Source organism: Dicentrarchus labrax, unplaced genomic scaffold (genome assembly GCF_905237075.1).
Source record: "Dicentrarchus labrax unplaced genomic scaffold, dlabrax2021, whole genome shotgun sequence".
Classification (NCBI taxonomy): Eukaryota; Metazoa; Chordata; class Actinopteri; family Moronidae; genus Dicentrarchus; species Dicentrarchus labrax.
The window spans coordinates 17,665,256-17,671,493 of record NW_026136721.1 but is presented as its reverse complement, the minus strand read 5'-3'; the positions used below and the strand labels follow the sequence as shown (position 1 = coordinate 17,671,493).

Below are 6,238 nucleotides of genomic sequence, written 5' to 3'. Positions count from 1 at the left end.
TTCAATTCAATTCAATTTTATTTGTATAGCGCCAATTCATAACAGAAGTTATCTCAGGACACTTTTCAAATAGAGCAGGTCTAGACCGAACTCTTTAACATTAATTACAGAGACCCAACAGTACCACCATGAGCAAGCACTTGGCGACAAGGGCAAGGAAAAACTGCCTGTTAAAAGGCAGAAACCTAGGACAGATCCTCCTGCTCTAGGTGGGTGGTCGTCTGTCTCGACCAGTTGGGGTGAGAGAGAGAGAGAGAGAGAGAGAGAGAGAGAGAGAGAGAGAGAGAGGCAGAGAGAGAGAGAGCGAGAGAGAGAGGCAGAGAGACAGGTGCACAGCAACAACAGTATTGGCAATGGCAGTCAAGCAGGACCATGGCAGGAGGCTCCACCAGGATCCATGAGAACCTGCGAGACAAGAAAGCACAAGAACTCCGGGGAAGAAGTGAAGTTAGTAACATGCATTAATGGGACATGAATGAGTGCATAAAGAGAGAGGAAGGGAGGAGCTCAGTGCACCATGGGAAATCCCCCGATAGTCTAGGCCTATAGCAGCATAACTAAGGGATGGTTCAGGACTCATCTGATCCAGCCCTAAGTATAAGCTTTATCAAAGAGGAATGTCTTAAGCTGTTAGTGTACAATGCCCCAACAGCACAGAAACTACGGGCAAAAAATGTAAAGCTGCAAAAATTTGTTATGTAATTCATTAGTTGTCCACAATTAAAATAATAGCCAACTATTTTGAGAATTGATAAATCATTTTGAATTATTTTTCAATAAAAAAATGTCCAGATTCTCTAATTTCAGCTTCTCAAATGTGAATATTTGAATATATATATATGTGAATATAGTTTCTTTAGTCCTCTTTGACAGTAACAAAACAAGACATTTGAGGATGTGATCTTGGTCTTTGGAAAACAGTGATCAACATTTTCAACATTTTCTGGACCAAAAACCTGAACAATTAAATGAGAAACTGATTGACAGTTTAAGCAATAATGAAAATAATTGTTAGTTGCAGCCCTAAAAAAATAGAATAATTTCAAAATGAGAGGAAAATGAAGTGTCCTATTCTAACAACAAATAAAACTGTGTGATTATGTGCTCTCATTTTGGTTTATTTATTTATTTATTTGTTTTGTTTTCCTCCTAATTGTCTCATTAATTGTCATTTTTCTTCTCCTTTTCCTCCTCTGATGAACATGCAAGTGATGAGGACAAGAAATAAGCTGTCACCCCTTACTCTTCAGCTTTTGGCCATAAAAGAAAAACTGGAAGTGCAGTAACATTTACTTTAAATTGACTCCATTAATACACATAAAGTATGGCTTAACAACAAGAACATTTAACAAAAGTATAAAGTTCAGCCCAATAATAAGTGTCAAGGTTGTTTTTTTTCCCACAATTATTAGCTTAAACCTGTGGCATTTTACATCGAATAAATTAGACTACCAGCTAGCAGACTTTTACTCTGCTCATAGTTTAAAAAATATTATTTTATTATTTTTGCTTTTTCTTACTGCTGGTTTAAGTCCCTGCACCACCAACAGAACACCACGACTGAATTTCAGCCTCAATATACTTTTCAGCTGAACATTGTTCGAGCAGTTGATATTGCTGTGTAGTGAGAGCAACAGCCGAGTCGCCTTGAGTCCAAAATGGTCCTAGCTCTTCTGCTAAGCTCAATGGAATGACAAATTAGCTTTAATTTCTTGTCAATTTAAGTTCTTTGTTGAAGCTTTGCACACAAGCAGTGTTGCTCTTGGTAGGTTTTCTGAAGTTGGCCAATTAGAAGAAAGGGAGATAGGAGCTAAAGGGGCTTGCTAAAGACAGAGGATGAACTGAGGGGCTAAAAAAAGGGCCAGTAAAAGATAAATAAGGATATATATATTTTTTTAAACCTGCAAATCTGCTCTTGTGGAGTACCAGAATAAAAATATAGAACTGGAAATGAGCATAATAGGTCCCCTTTGAAACATACTATTTACCCAGGAACCCAGGAAAAATACAGATACTAAACTTTAAAATAAAATGGAAACAATTAACAGTTGATGTCTTTTCCTAGCTTCCACACCTATTTATATTTTTGAGTTTCCCATAGTTTTCTGTAAAAACAATACATTGTAGAGGGAAGGGATCATCTGTCAGAAGCATCAGTTACTTAAGGCAACTGAACATTCAGTTATCATTAATGGTTTCAAAGTCCTACATGAGCATCATTTGTGCTTATGTCCTGGTCTGTCCATGACTTGTATTTTTTTCTCTGATCCCCTTTTTCTCCATTTTCCTTTCCATTCTTCTGTCTCGCACCAACACTGAAATTAATTGTTTAACATATTACTCCTACCCTTGGGAAAAAAAATAGGTCACGGGCAGGGCAGGAGCAATTTTATCAATATTCTGGCAACAACTAATTAAAGCACCGAGGGATGAGTCAGGAAATTGGCTTTGAGTGAAAGACTATATGTTTTTGACCCAGGATGGCTGCTGCAACTGTGTACACCTCCTACACATATGGTAGACAAGTAATGAACCTCTTACCTTTGCACATGTGCCCACACATTCAGTGTATGCTTGTACGCTCGTCCAAAAACTCAGAGGTGAGCTAACACACACACTTAGATATTTTCCACTGTGTTCTGGAGGCTATTTTACATTAGACATCTGATCTTTAATAACTTGAATCAGATATAATGTGATATAATGACAGCATCCAGAGGGAGATATCATATATAATACTGTGTGTGTGTGTGTGTGTGTGTGTGTGTGTGTGTGTGTGTGTGCGTGTGTGGGACTGCCTTAGAGGCCCTATAAAGTGGTGTGATTACAGGTGTGGTCACAGCAATCACCTCCCACACTTTTTCAATGTGTTAAAGGAATATGTTTGTGTGTGTGCGTGTGTCTTCTGCCCCTAGATTATTGCACTTTGTGGACTGTGAAATGGCAGGTTAATGGGAGCCGCTGTGCCCCCTTCATCTATTCACATATAGAAAAACACACACATACATGCACACACAGTCTCTCTTTCCTGGGTAGGGACAGACAAGGCAAATAAGGATCTGAATAAAACAGAAAAGTTTTTAATGATGCAGGGAAGAAAAAGAAAAAATACTATTACTACTACTACTGTACGCACACACAAACCATAGTGGAAGACTTCAGAAATTGATAATGAGTTTTATTGCTAAATTTCTTTATTCCACAATTCCATGGAGTAGCGAGACATCTACTGATTTATTGTAGGATTGGAACTTGTGGTTGACTGCAAATCAGTTTGTTTTTTAAGTAATCTTGAAAATGATTATTTCACGAATGCAAATGATCAGGGTGGATGTTCCCTGCAGAGATGGATTTAGTCGTTTGACATCATTGAGGCCAATAAGAGTAATCTAATGATAATTAGATGTAAAGACATCTAACATTTAGATTTTTCCTACATAACGGTATGTAAAGGTAGGTAAAAAAACAAGCAAAAAACTATATACATACTTATATTGCAGTACATATAATCATTTTGCAGATGACTTAAAGGATGGTTAGAAATATCATACATTATTTGTATGCATGTATTCAAAAGCATGTGCTTGTAAGTGACCAGCAATATATATATATTTTTCTTCCAATGTACTCTCGTCCGAGGTTTGAAAAATATGCTCACGTGTTCAGATGTCAAGGTGTCAAGTTCTTTCTGTTCAAGGCTTAATGTATGGCCCTCTACTGTTCATCTATAGTGCAGGCATAAAAACAATAGAGACTTGTAGATGCAATGTGACTGTTACCATGCACGCAGTGATTTAACAATGTATGCTTTTGATGCTAATTATGTCACATAATTTGGGTGGTGGTTGTTTTTAATATTTCTAATTCCTGTTTAATGTTTTTTTCTTTTTCTTATTCTTTTTCTTACTACAGTGCTGGTCTATGAATAAAGTGCTCGTTATCAATTATCTGAAAAGGCTATGACAGGATTGTGCAGTGGGAAAACAATTATCGCTCAAATTCCGATGCCATTATTTTCTGTTTAAAATGCATTATCCACTCATAATACAATCTTCATTCAGTCACGTCCCTAGCAGGTGATCTCCCTTCCTACACCAGAGCAACCTGGAATTCCCTCTGTTACAACAGATGCCCTGTTCGCTTTGCTGGGGTCAAAGTGGTTATACACCAGAAAGAAACAGTGCTGTATGACTCATCTACTTCAATGACAAAAAGCTTTTTTTTCACTATTTTTTTGTGCCTACACAGAAGATGAAGCTTGTTATTGAAGTTTAATTTAGCTTATTTTATGTTAAGCATCTTTGAATACATTTTCCTTTCTAAATGTTTTTTCTTTGTTTCCTGCCTGAATTTCCATTTAAAGATAAAACATGAATAAAATATGGTGTTGAGTTTTTATAGTGAGACAATTTAGAAACATTAAACTAAATGGATGAGTGGAGTGTGTCTTACAATCTTTAATTTTCCTAATTGTCTCAGTTTCACATGCATTTACAGTAATGGTCTACACTGAACTTTGACAGAAAGCATTAAACTAATAACCACCACTGGACTATGTGTATACCTATAAATACTATGGTTAGTATGTTACCCATATGCATCTCCATGAATCACTTCATTATGCCGTTCTTCTCCTTGCTCTTCATTATATCATCTCTCTCTCTGCCACTGATTCTTCTTCCTCTCTCACTCCCTTGTTCTCAGTTGTTCTAGACAGCGGTCCTGCTGGCTGTTGGTGTGACTATCCTTGGATCACAGAGGGTGATGTGATCAGTAGAGAGAGGCTGTCGGTGTGTGAGTGTATATGTGTGTGTGTGTGTCTTGTGTACTGCATCAGTGTGTGGGCAGACAGCAGCAGTGTGAAGTATGCTGATGGTAATGAAGGCGGTAGGACCAGGGAAGAGGTGGAGAGGAGGTCAAGTAGACCACAGTGAAACACACACACACACACACACACACACACACACACACACACACACACACACACACACACACACACACACACAGGGACACACAACAGCAAAAAAATGAAAGGTAAATCTGCATAGTACAGCAGTACTAGTGTCTCTTTCGCATACACACCTACTTACCCACCAACACACACACACACACACACACACACACACACACACACACAGATACACACCTTTATTGCACCACCCTGCTGACTTAGAGGACAACGTAAATTCAGTCAGGGATGAGTAATAACACTGCAGATACACACATCATCCTACACATGCACATGTGTGTATGGGAACACACACAAGCACATTTTCTTGCACACGTTTCCCTGCTTCTAATTTCTGACAAAGCAACGCCAGAGTAGACCTCAGGCTCATAATAAGCAGCGTGTAAAAATAGAAGCACTGGGTATGCACAAAGCCCAGATGCTTGGCTTCCAGAAAATGCTAATTCTGTTATAAGGCCATGCAGTAATGCATGCAGTACAGCCATTTTCCTGAAAAGCATAAAACCAGAACGATATGGTTTGTATGAAATGAAGACATGAGGAGTGTAAAACTGCATAAGAGTATTATGTTGATTTAAAGTTATTAGTAAATTGTGAACTATTAGTGAATTGTAAACCTTCTTCAACACCAGCTACTACCATCAATTTGCACATGAAATAGATCAAATAAACTGTCAAAAACTTGTAATATAAATGATCACACAGGGGTCAAACTATATAACTTGTCATGTGGTGTGCTCAGAAAAAACACATTACACAAACACAAGCACAAGCAGAGTAACATGTTTGACTGACTGTAACACACAAAAGCTCCTCCATGACACAAACTGACAGGGTTATGAGTAAAACACACAACAAAATGCAATGGAGTGATAAAATAAATAAATAATAATAATTACTTGACCTCTCTTCTCTTAATTATCTCACTGAACTTACCATATTTACAAGACCTCATACAGTTTCCCTTTGTATTTTGTCACAATCTTAACATCCCGGGTTAATGTAATGTGATTACAGTCACATTCTATTCTTTAAAGAGTTTTTAAAAAAGAGCTGGTAGGAGCTTGTATGGGATAAGTAAATAACCACACACCTGAGTGCATCGGTAGGGGGTGTGACATAAGTAACATGTTTAATTGCCACCATACAAAAATACAGAAATACATATAATATAGAAATTAAAAAAGATTCAGATGAGAGGGGGCATAGAGGCCTTTCCTGACTGGGAAGTTAGCAAGTAGCAGTGTTTGCAGTCAACCTTCAATTAAT

The 6,238-nt window shown here is 37.7% G+C and overlaps 1 long non-coding RNA gene across 1 annotated transcript in view; it reads right to left on the bottom strand.

Moving 5' to 3' along the window:
• LOC127355131 (uncharacterized) overlaps positions 1-6,238 on the bottom strand; it is a 468,532-nt gene continuing 462,294 nt past the window's right edge. Inside the window, exon 2 of the long non-coding RNA XR_007881676.1 lies at positions 1-185. This is a non-coding gene — a long non-coding RNA (uncharacterized LOC127355131). The remainder of the gene's footprint in view (positions 186-6,238) is intronic.